This window comes from Cricetulus griseus, chromosome 2 (genome assembly GCF_003668045.3).
Source record: "Cricetulus griseus strain 17A/GY chromosome 2, alternate assembly CriGri-PICRH-1.0, whole genome shotgun sequence".
NCBI classification, from domain to species: Eukaryota; Metazoa; Chordata; class Mammalia; order Rodentia; family Cricetidae; genus Cricetulus; species Cricetulus griseus.
The window spans coordinates 266,094,423-266,107,489 of record NC_048595.1 but is presented as its reverse complement, the minus strand read 5'-3'; positions in this window follow the sequence as shown (position 1 = coordinate 266,107,489).

Sequence of the window (13,067 nt, the reverse complement as noted above, 5' to 3'; positions counted from 1 at the left end):
TGAAGTGTAGTAACTACCAAATGGTTAAAGCAAGAGCTTGCCTATTTACTATCAATGTTGTCTTCCAAAGGTTACGTCTTAAAAGGTCATGTCTGATGTGCATGTATTCCTCCTTCTAGCTCTCTGGTAATGTTCTCCACAGTCATTTCACAGCCAGCTCCATAATTGGCTTTATATTTTCTAAATGTCAGTTTCTGATAGAAGTTGTTTTCAGCATCACAGTTTCTGGCAGAGGAGGTGGAGGTGGAGGGGCAATGTTGACAGAGCTGTTTCTAAGAAAGCCATCTCTTGTTTTCCCTAGATACAGTCTGTGACAAGTGAAAAGTCCTAAGGGACAAACTCTGGGAACAGAATGTGAAATACCAAACGGAGTGTGATTCCTTGCAGGGTGCTCTTCAGGCATCATTCAGGAGCTGGGAGCCCCCCACCTTCTGTGCCAAGCAATGGGGAATTAGCCCCCATGAAATGAATACTGCATTTAGTGCAGAACCACACAGCCTGAAAGTGCAACAGAGAAGTTTGGAAATTAGAAGGAAAAGAGAGGGGACAGAGGCCTCAATCACCAGTAAGCTAAGTGTAGAACTGGGGTACCATAGGGGTCCCTGTGGGAGGCAGAGACAATGGCAGATGTCTTGAACTTCTCTTGGCTGTAACATCAAGGCTTTTGGCACTCCCTCCTTGGGTACCACTGTTTCTGATAATGATATGCAAAGATGGGTACATCCTCTTGGTTAATTAATGTGTCCATGATGCCTTTTGTGTGGTGAGCAAGTTTTGTTGCTACTGGGTTGCTCCCATTTGTATCTAAAATTTCTCCCAAATGATTTTGTTAAGCTGTGGTTCCCTAGGTGGCACTCTTTGGAGACATGAGAACATGTATGAGATGGGGCCTTGTGAGAGGTCTTCATGTCACTAGGGAGAAACTTTGAAGGGAACAATGAGTCCCCAATCTCTCCTCTTCCAGGCTATAAGGTCACACTTCCTTGACTACATACCTCAGCTGTAATGTCATATACAAGCAAACAGCATCATCCTTCGGCTGTGAGTAGGAACCTTCTGAACCATAAGCCAAAATAAATATTTCCTCTTTATAAGTTGACTGTTTGAGGTATTTATTATAGTAGTAGGAAACTGATCTAATGAACTATAGCTAGCCCTCCACAGAAGAGAAATACCCTTAGAACAAGACCCCTGAGCTTTCCATTTCTAGGCCAGGAGAGAGTACGGTGCACTGATTTCAAGCCCTATCTAAATAGCCATATTGAATGTGGTATCACACTGTCACACCGACCTCAGCTCTGTCCCTGTGACAAATCCTACCTGTCCCCACCTATGGAGCAGAGGACAGATCACCACACAAGGCTGCAATCCTTTGAATGTGTGTTGGAAACACAATCCCATAATCCATGCTAATGGCCTTTGGAATCCAGGCCTTTGGGAATTGACTAGAATTAGGTGAGGTCTCCATGATGGCCGTGGTGGTTTGAATGAGGACAGCCCCCATAGGCTCATATGAATGTTGTTCCCTAGTTGGTGAAACCATTTGGGAAGGATTAGGAGGTGTGATCTTCTTGGAGGAGGGTGGGCTTTGAAGTTTCAAAAACCAGTATCATTCATTCCCACTTAACTCTCTCTGCCTTGTGCTTGTGGATCAGATGTAAGCTCTTGGATCCTACTCCAGAGCCATTCCTGCCTGCAGCCAGGCTCCCCAACATGGTGGTCATGGGCTCAACCTCTAAAATTCTGTGTCCTAATGAATTCTTTTTTTTCTTTGTTTTTTCAAGACAGGGTTTCTCTGTGTAGCTTTGGAGTCTGTGCTGGAACGCACTCTGTAGAGCAGTCTGGCCTCAAACTCCAGAGATCCTACTGCCTCTGCCTCCCAAGTGCTGGGATTAAAGGCATGAGCCACCACAGCCCACCTAACCTCTTTCTTCTATGAATTGCCTTGGTCACAGTGTTTTGTCATAGCAACAGAAGAAAAGCTAAACTGGGTGGTGGTGGCACATGCCTTTAATCCCAGAACTTGGGAGGCAGAGGTAGTCGGATCTCTATGAGTTTGAGGCCAGCCTGGTCTACAGCGTGAGTTCCAGGACAGCTAAGGCTACACAGAGAAACCCTGTCTCAGGGGGGAGAGGGGCTAAGGCAAAAGGAAGGAGACCTGAGCTGTCACATTTGGTATAATATAACATCTTACTCAAACACTCAACAGATGCTGGCACCATGCGCTTGCACGTCCTTGCCTCCAGACCCATGAGACAAACAAACTACTATTCTTTGTAAGTAACCTGCTTTCATTTTTTTAAAAATATGCTAACAGGAAAGAGAATAAAAGAAATATCCAGAACCAATCAAATCCAAAGCTGTTTCTTTGAGTAAATTTTCTTAATCTATTCACATGGGAAAACAGCCAAGAAAAGATAGCAGTACCAATGCTTCCAGAAACAAAAGAAGGCACGAGAGAGGAAAAGAGCACCCACAGGAACAAACTTCCCAGTGGACTCACTAGTGCATCATTACCATCACCATGTACCAGTTTATTTCTGCGTGGGTTCAACGAGCAATTCTGACATAGAATTGGAGAAAGATCACTCAAATTCCCCAGATAAGGATTCTATGGGTGTTGAGGGTCCTCTTTCTCTGATTTGATACTTTGAATTTCACAGTCTAAGAAATGCCTTGGCATGAGTGTAAAATAACCCTCCTAAAGGCTTGTGTACTGAAGGTTAACTCCTAGATGATAGATTATTGAGAGGTCACTGCACCACAAGGGGTTAAAGCTATGAAGAAGTGGTTCAGCCCTGTGTGGACTGTTAGGTTGTAGTAGTTGCTTTTCTGTTGCCTGAGACCAAGGCAACACTGTGACCAAAGAATTTATTTTGCCTCATGGGTCCAGAAAGTTAAGAGTCCACCATGGTGGGAAAGCATAGCAGTCAGCAGCAGGCATGGCAGCCAGAGAAGGAAACTGAGGCATGCTGCTGGAGCTTTTCTTTCCAGCTTGGTCCTGCCGCCCTTCTCAGGCCCAAATAAACACACAGACGCTATATTAATAAACTGTTGGCCATTGGCTAGGGCTTCTTATTGGCTAGCTCTGTCTCCATTATTAACCCATTTCTATTTATCTATGTATATTCATCTGGTCTTATCCTACTGGAGAACGCCTGGTGAATCCTTTCTTCCCAGTGCTTACATGGCGACTCCTTTTGGCGGGCTCCCCCTGCCTACCTTTCCCAGTATCCTTCTCATCCTAATCCCACCTATCTTTCTGCCTCATTGGCCAGATAGTGTTTTATTCATCAACCAATCAGAGAAACATATATACAGAAGGACCTCCCCCATCAGAAACGTCATATCTTCTATAGCAAGCTTGAAGCAGGGCAAGGATATGAACACTCACAGCCATCTTCCGGTGATGCACTTCCTCTTCAAGGCCTCCCATCTTAAACAGAGGTAGTGGGGAGGAAGGTAGAGTGTTCAATGCCTGACTGGAGCATGTTTTTGAAGAGTATTTCTTCTCTGTCTCCCCTTGCTTCCCAGATACCCTGAAGTGAGCAAACATGTTCCACCAGGGACTCTCACACTCCCTGTCACAATGTTTTGTCTCACTAAGGCCCAGAAGCAGCCAAACTAAACCTTCTCCCCTTTAAACTTTCCCAGGTATTTTTATTTTGTCACAGTGTTAGGAAGCTAATTAACACAAGGTATATGACAAGATACAATTGTTATTTTGCACTTCTGGGCATGATGGTACATTCTAGGCAAGCCCTCCCAGTGAGCTACATTCCTGCCCCCCCTCCAAGCCAAGAACTATTTTAGAACCAGACAAAATTGCAAGTGCTGTTTGTTTAAATCAACAGCTAAGTGACTGTTTTCATGGCTCTTCTGTTCATCTTGGTTGATCCCAGGAGGTTTCTGACTTATCTCTGTGATAGTCCGTTTCATGGGTGGGCTCAGTGAACCATGCTTCCTGATATTCACTCTCTGGTGTAGTTTCTTCCTAATTTTTGGGGGGAGGGGGTATAAAGTCCTGAATATTAAGTATTCTATCTTCAGGATGGCACTGTTAAGAGGTGGCAAAGCCTTTGAGTATCGGATCCAACTAGGAGGGTTTGGGCCACTGGAAGTGTACCCTTTAAGAAGATAGTGGGACTTGGGCCTCTCTTTCTTTCTTTTGCTCCTGGCTGTGAGGTGAGCAGCTTTGTCTGCTCCCACTGTGATATGCTGCCTTGCCAGTTGAACATGGCTGAAATCTGCAGAACTGAGAGTCAAACCTTTTCTTTACAAGCTGATCATCTCTGGTGTTAGCTACAGTGTGGAAAGCTGACTAACACACCACTCCTCTGGAGACTGACCCTGTGACTGCTTTGACCAACAAAACACAGTGGAAGTGATGTTTTGGAGAGTCTCCACACAAGCAAAAGATCCCCTGGAACACTACAGGGAACGCTGGGCACATTGTAGAAACACTAGCTACTCCCAGACTGCCATGACCATAGGATGAGCAAGATCCACAGTCCACAAGGACAGAGAGAGCCCTGGCCCGCTGCTGCCTGATATGTCAGTCATGTAAATAAAGAGACCAACTTAGTGGTCCAGCCAGTAGATACAGCAGAGATTAGTCACGTCTGCCAAACCCTATCAGATGTGTTTAATCTTTTGACATAACATGACATTGTCGTCTACAAAAACTCTGCAGTCATGTTATGAACACACACACACACACACACACACACACACACACACACACACACACACTCATGCTTTAAGCAAGTTTACAATTTTAGAGTAGACCACTCTCATAGCTATCTCTGACTGCAAGCAGCCCAGAGGCTGCCTTCTGTGAAATGCAGGTAAATTGACCTGTTGTTTGTTTGGTTTTGGTTTTAAATAAGCCCTCATATTTACACTGACTTAGATAGATTTTTGTCCTTTGTAATAAAAAAATTGTCTAAAAGATCACATGTAGATGGTCAAAGAAGGTTGTCATAGAATAAAATATTTCAAAATATATTTACTGGCTATGCAGTTTTCTCCTCAGGAAAACATAGAATTCCTGGCAGATTTCATATTAGAAGAGAAATGAAAGACCATGCCAGGAAACATGAAGTTCTCAGGAAGTAATTTGGTTATAAACATATTTCCTTAATAGGATACAATTTGATTCTCTTATTACCTTTTGACAAGAACAGTAAGACACTGGTTGTTTAGTCAGTGATTCGTGAAGCTTTCTTGGATGTTCAGCCTTATGGGGAACACAGCAGCTGCCACCATCTATCCTCATTTTGTTGATGGGACCCAGAGGGTTTAGAGACTGTCTGAGGTCACATGGGCAGAAAGAGCCGGCTTGGTCTCTAAGTCCCTGGGTCAGAGCTATGTCTACCCCCCTTTGCATTCATTGGTGAGCTTTGTGGCTCCAGCGGAGTTCTTTCTTCATGTACATTACAGCCTCTTGAGAGCCCAGTGTTTTGAAAAGCAGGGTCTTTGTCATTTCATGGTCAAATAGGAAGCTCTTCAATAGCTACTGTGTGTCAGTCAGTCATTTGACTGACAGACAGTTCCTTCTAGGGACAAGAGTTCTGTGATCTGAGGACCAGTCTGGCTTTGATATTCTATGGAATCTTCCAGTTTACAAAAAGTGCTGGAATTTCCTTCCTTGTAACACAGGTGACCATATAATGAAGCTTTTTGTCACCCAGCATGGCACAGCAGTCAAATGCTAACAAACTGCTCATAGCTCACACTTGCTTTTTCACTCAGAGAGCAGTGAGGAGAGGAAGGCTTCTGCTGCCCTCCCCAGATTAAGAGAGTTATTTAGTTTTTGTATCCTTTGTGTATAGAAGGAGGAGAATGTCTATGTATGCATTTGTGTGTTCACCTGCACCCACCTACACACGTAGAGGCCAGGGGTCAACATAGGCTATTTCCCTCAGTCATACCCTACCTTATTTTTGGAGACAAGGTCTCTAACTGGGCCTGCAGTTTACTAATTTGGCCAGACTGACTGGACGGGAATCTCCAGGGGTCCAACAGCCTCCCTAGCTCTGGGATTGTAGACATGGGTTCTGGAATCCAAATGCAGGTCCTTAAGTTTAGGTGCAAAACACTTTGCTAGTGGGGATGTCTCCTGAACCTCAGTGTTTGTATTCTCTTTTGTAAGTTTAAATCACCCAGAAGTTTACATATGTGGTTAAATTCTAAAAGGAATTTAAATTTGGAAAAAAAAAAACTCTCAAAAATAGAAATTCTAATAATATTTCAAGGGGCACATTGAGTTGGGGGAGTGGCTAGGCCTGTAACCCTATAGTTGCATAAATATAGTTACTTGGTAGACTTAAACAGGAGGATTACAAATTGGAGATCAGTTTGGGCAACTTCATGAGACTCTGTCTCAAAATATAAATCTTTTAGAAAGCAGAATAAAAGGCTGGAGAGCTGGGTGTGGTGCTCACCTTTAACCCCAGCACTCTGGAGGCAGAGGCAGGTGGATCTCTATGAGTTCAAGGCCAGCCTGGTCTGCAGAGTGAGTTTCAGGACAGGCAGGGCTGCACAGAGAAACCCCTCTCAAAAAACTAACTAATTAATGAACTAATTCATCAAATAAATAAATAAAGACCACACATTGACCCTACAGGTTTGATGTGGTGAGGTCACATGACATTTCCTAGGATTTTCTACTCTGCTCTCTATCTAGGTCTGGCATCCACTGACCTTCTAGGACTGGCACCTTGGAGAACTCAGACAAACACCGAAGACCCTGCGTGTGGAGGGAGGCTCTGTTGTCCTGTACCTTAGAGGTTCCATGGCTGCCTCTCTTCTCTTTTCTGGAGGGAAAGGAGGAGCTGGCTCCCACATGCACGGGCTAGGATGAGCCCAGAGCAACCCAGCAGCCCTTTGGTTGAAAGACCTATAACATAATTGCTTCTTATAGGATGGCTGTGGAAAGAGAGTCATGCCCAAACACTGATGTTTCTCAGCCATTTTTCTGTTTATATGGCTTGACCTCAAGTTGATGGTAGAATGTTATCAAGACCTAAAACTATAGTTTCCTGGGCTGGAGAGGTGGCTGGATAGTTCAGAACCCATACTGATCTTACAGAGCACACATGTTGGGTGGCTCACAACTATAACTGCAGCACCAGGGGATTTGATGCCTCTGGCCTATGAGGGTCCTCGTACTCTTGTGCACATAGATTCCCACATACACATATATTCAAAATTTAAAAAATAAGTCAGTGGGACCATGGTGGCTCATGCCTTTAATCACAGCACTCTGAAACAGATGCAGGCAGATCTCTGAGTTCGAGACCAGCCTGGTCTACAGAACTAGTTCTGGACAGCAAGGGCTACACAGAGAAACTGTGCTTGAAAAACAAACAAACAAACAAACAAACAATTCTTTTGAAAATGATACCGAATGGGGTTGTGTTCACAGGAATCCAAAGTCTTTGGATTTGATTCACAAACTCTAGGAGAATCAACACAACTTAGTGTACTTCTTTGCATTAAAATAAGCCTTTCTGGAAGGATCCAGCCTGACTTATACTTTTTAAACGAGTCTAAGGAACTATTAGTTAAGATACAACCCTTAGAGGGCCTATAGGCTGACTCGGAGGATATCGACATTTGCTGCCAAGCCTGATGACCTGAGCTGAGTCCTTAAGACCTCTATTTTGGAAGGAGAGACCTGGCTTCTGCAATCAATAAGGATGCTAAGCAGATCCCTGGCTGTGTCCACCAGATGCAATAGCACTCCCCACCCTCCCTCCTGCACTGTGAACAGGCCCTGGCTCAGGGTGCTTCACTTATAAGTTGACTTTATGCATTCAAGAAGCCATGCTTAGAATTTAGGTCTTCCCCTAGGCCCATGGTATGTCCTATAACGACACTTTCCCCTGAGATGTTCCTTCATGATGTTAGTGGCATCAGCAAGTCAAGGTTCTGGCTCAGCCATGTGATCCCACTCTTTACCAGGTACCACACTGCTCAGAGGTTAGATGTAGTAAACACACTTTGAACTTGACAGTACTTCCAACTATGACAGGTTTAGTGGGATATAATTCATGTACATGTCAATGGGACCCTGTAATGGCTCAAACATTGCAGTTGTTCCTCAGGGGCACATGTGTTCCAGGTGGAAATACTCTGGCTTTCAATGCAGACAGAAGACTCCATGGCACTGACCTCTTTCCTGTGGCTGTCATGGAACTTCCTGCTGAGACCTGAATCTTGGCCTACTTGCAGCAATTCCATTTGGGCAAAATAAAATCTATTGATGAAAGACATATTGAGCATAATGGACTTCTTAGTAGATGCTTTCATACATTCATTCACTAACTCTGAACAACAGAGGTGTGGAGTCAGTACATGTATGCATGACCCCCACATAAAAAGGGGGAAAGCAAGGCCAGGGTCTACCAGAGAGTCAGCAGAAGAGCAAGGAATGCAGAAATAGCACTTAGAGCCATTCTCTTGCCCGGCAATCTTCTGCAGACAGTAAGATTGCTGGATCAGGACTCATTACATCAGACAAAACCCAAACAGACCTTGTGCATTTAACGGCCTTTGAAAACTTTGACAGTCTGTATGAGTTGCTTCCTTTCATTTCATATTTTTTACAAACACCAGGGGAGCAATAGTCATTTGAACAGTTAAATTGATTTAGGGGAGTGGAATCCACTTTATTTTTTCAGTCTTGAAATTACTTCAAGTCATTTGCCACTCTGAGTGGACTCCAGTCCCTCCAGTATCTGCTACCCCTTGTCCCCCTGTGGCTTCCCAAGCCCCATTACCTGCCCTTAGGTTTCCTTTTTAATTTTCCAAACAAGATTGCATTTTACATTTCAGATGTTAACCCAAAGAACAACAATGAGGAACTCCACAGCCAAATGCTCAGAAGGAAACATGAATTGTGGAGAGAAGAAAGGTGGGGAAGAAAAACTGAAAATCTAGGCGTTTTCTAGACCCTTGAAAAGGCACAGTGCCTTGCAAAATACCACGGCCGATTGCTAGTTTAAAAGAAAAATCACCGGAGGTGTCTTTTCTGCACCGCAGGGGAAGGAAGGCTCTGGCTGACCTAAGCTCAGTGCCCAAGACCTTCAGGCTCAGGGTCGGGTACCAAGAGAAGTTCTCAAATGGGAATCTCTCCACATCGCCCCAAACTTGTGGTCACAAGTGATTCTCCTGCCTCAATCCACCCTCCCAAGTTGCTAATTAAGACACCCCACAAGAATCCATTTTTAAGCTGCAATGTGTTGGAGCTTTGCTTCATACAAGAAACCATAGGGAGTTCTGAGTCTGGGCTCTGTCCCTCCTCAGCAGCTGAGTCTGGGCTCAGTGACAGACACTAAGACACTAATCATGAAGCCACCGTGAAGAACCATCCGTGGGGAGCCCCCAGGACAGCCCTTGACTGTTTTTTGTTGGGGTCAGAACTCATTACCTTAGAATGTGGTACCCTGGCATTTGTGGGAGCAGACAGGCAGGAAGGTGGCTTACCCATTTCCTTGCCCTGTTCCCTGAAACAAGTTCTAAACTTTCATTCAAGAAGCAAGTTCCTGTACCTCCAGGAAAGAAACATCCTTCAATGTCAAGACACAGGGATTCAGAGGACAATTTGAACACGCAGGGTTTGCTAATTCCTAACTTCATTACCAGTGCATCTTATTCTCTTCACTTCTCCATGACCGCCTCCTCATCACACCCAGCATAAAAGCCTGCATGGCAGCACACACGTGTGATCCCAGCGCTTGGCAAGCAGAGGCAGGAGGGTGGCAAGTTTGAAGGCATCTGGGTTATATGCTGAGATTCTGTTTCAAAAACAAAAACTAACAAGAACTGCATTGGCTTTTTTTCTTTGGGTCTTTGTTCTGAAATCTCCTGTGTCACATGAAACTCTCATAGCTAAATTTGTTTGCTTTCTTGTATTGATCTGCCTTTAGTTAGAGGTCCCCAGCCATGGACCCACGAGAGAACAGGAAAGTGCATCATTTTTGTTTACCTGGAGTGCAGGTGTGCTGAACACCCAGCTGTAGCAAGCCCACTCCCTGAGAGCTCGCTTGTGATCTTGCTCAGACCTAACACAGGATACAGACATACATGGCTGTGGAAGGGTAAGATTAGAATATGAAATACCATTTCCAATTTGAAAGCAACTGCAGGATCTTGTACTTCACGAAGCGCTACAGCATTAAGTACTAACTTTTGCTGAAAGACAGACAGCCCCACTTTGCTCTTTGCTAACTTCGTAAAATAAGGAGCAGAGTTCTCTGAGTAAAGGGGGTATAAGAATTTTAATGAGCTTATCTGAGATAGAGTCTGATGATTTTCTAACTAGAAATTGCAACCCCTTAGAAATTAGTAAAACCAGCTGGGTGGTGGTGGCACACGCCTTTAATTCCAGACTGAAGGGCCCCAAAGCCCTTCACTAAAAACCATTAACAGTTCCACAGCCCTTGCCCCAGCCCTCAGCTGCTGCCCCCTCTCTTTGGCTCCCACCACTGGGACTGGCCCAAGGCTGTACAACCTCATCTGACTTCTGACGAAGATGGAAGTAAGGTTTATCTGAAAACCTATTCCACAGCTTCAAGGCTTCCATCATGGACATCCCAGTCTTCGATCAGGGAGGATGCCTTATTCTAGGGTAATTTCTGCAACTGCTGGTTGTGGAATTAAGTTGAACCGAGGCCAGTTGGTCACTGTGAGCAAAAGTCTGTTTGTTGATTTAAAATGATTTTGTGTTCCCTTTTCTCTTTCTTCACATGGGTGTTGTGCCGCAAACCGTGACAGAGCACCTGCCCGTATGTACACAGCTTCACCAACTCAACCATTCAGCTGCTTTCTTTCCATGTTTAAATAAGAGATAAGCCACACTGGCCAGGGCATGTGGACTCCTGAGGTCATTAACTAACTGAAATTATATATCCCTGCAACACAGCCAACACTCTAGTCTGTCTGTTAGAAACAGGTGCCCATGAGGAAGTGTTTGATTTCTCCAGGAGGCAAGCACACTGGGAGACAGTGTTTTCAAAAGAGCCGTGTCTGTTTATGGAGTGAAATAAGGGGCTGCCTCAATGTCTGGGGGCTGACCTGCAGCCCACTGCTACCCACCCTCCTCATTGGCCCTGCATCTTGACAGCAGTCTCGCTACTTTGCTAGTTCCTTTCCCAGGTGGACACCCTGTACTAGTTCCTTCTGGAAATCAGCTGGGTTTAGGTTATTTGAAATTCTCTTTTCAATAAACACCCTTCATTTTAGCAATACTTTCAGTGCCTGGGCTGGTGGAGTAGTCAGCTGAGTCTCTCTCTGTCTCTGTCTCTGTCTCTGTCTCTGTCTCTGTGTCTTTCTCTCTGTGTGTGTGTGTATCTCCCTTTCTCTGTCTCTCTGTCTCTGTCTCTCTGTCTGTCTGTCTCTCTCTCCCCCACCCACTCTGGTGCCAAGGAGACAGCCCCCACCTTTCAGAGCCACCCTTATCCCAGAGACTTTCTCCATTGCCACCTTAAGTGTTGCCATGGTCCAAGCATTTGCGGTTCCAGCCACCCCTCCCCTTCCCACAACTCCCACTTCTGCTCCCCCCATTTCTGCCTGCTTTCTTGAACATTTAAACAGTCTGGACTGATGGATAATACCAGGCATGTTGCCAAATCCAACAGACCCAACTGTCACCAAATTCTGCAGCTCCCTGGGAACTGAGGCTTGGATTGCAACAGGCTCCATTCATTCATTTTGTCAAAAGTGTAGACTGTAACCATGTACCAGAAAGTTTTAGGTCTATTTACCAGATTAACAGCACAGCCCTTGCCTTTGTGATAATGAGAGAGAAAGATAATAAATAAAACAAGCAAAATATATAGAAAAATCAGCAAAATTGACTCAGTTGATAAAGAGCATGCTAGGCAATCACGAGGAACTGAGTTTGAGCCCCAGCAACCATATAAAAAGCAGGGTGTGGTTGTAATCCCAGCACCAGGGAGGCAGAGGCAAGCAGATCCGTGGCAAACCAGTTTGCCTAATTAGCCAAGCCCAGGTGGGAGACCTTGTCTCAAAAATCAGGACAGTGCCTGAGGAAGGACACACACACACACACACACACACACACACACACACACACACACACACACACACAAAGAGAGAGAGAGAGAGAGAGAGAGAGAGAGACAGAGACAGAGAGAGACAGAGAGAGACAGAGACAGAGACACAGACAGAGACACAGACAGACAGACAGACAGGCAGAGACAGACAGAGACAGACAGAGAGAGAGAGAATCAGACACACACAGAGACAGAGAAAGAGAGAGAGACACAGAGAGAGACAGAGAGAGAAAGACAGAGACATAGACAGAGGCAGGACCCAAGACCTGGGGCTTTTGTTTGAAATGTAGATTTGTGCTTCCAGTGCATACTGTTCTTCATGCTGTTGGAACTACAGGAAAGAAACTGCCTAAATCTCACACTCTCAGAGAAAACCAGTCTCGGGATGCAGGTGTGAAACACTGCACATCTTGCTGGTCTCCATTAGCTGTTTAGGATACTCACTTTTATTTACTGGAAGCCTTTTGTATATTTTTTTATTTTTTTCTGTTTGTAATTTACTTAGAAAATGTAATAGTAGCTGGGCATGGTAGCACCCAGTGCTTGGGAAGCTGAGGCAAAAGGACGTGGGACTCAAGGCAAGCCTTGTAGTGAATATGAGGGCAGCCTGGACCAGATCAGAGATCCTGACTAAAATTAAAAAAAAAAAAACCATCCTTTTAACTTTAAAATTTAAAAATCATTAAGGAAATTTTATTAAGAAAAGGTTATAATAAAAATATACCAAATACTTTCCATGATAATATTTTATAAACTTAGTATATTATATAATAAATTGCATTAACAGATTTTCTGTTACTGGCTCATTCTGGAATTCCTGAATAAATCCTGCATGGTCTACGGTACTATTCTTAGGAAATGTTATTGTATTTTATTTATGACAAGATTTATACCCTTTAAAATCCAAAGAAAAGTGACTAAGACACTCTCAAATGTTGACATACTGAAAACTTCATTTCAATGCCTCTAAGCAGCATGTATTCT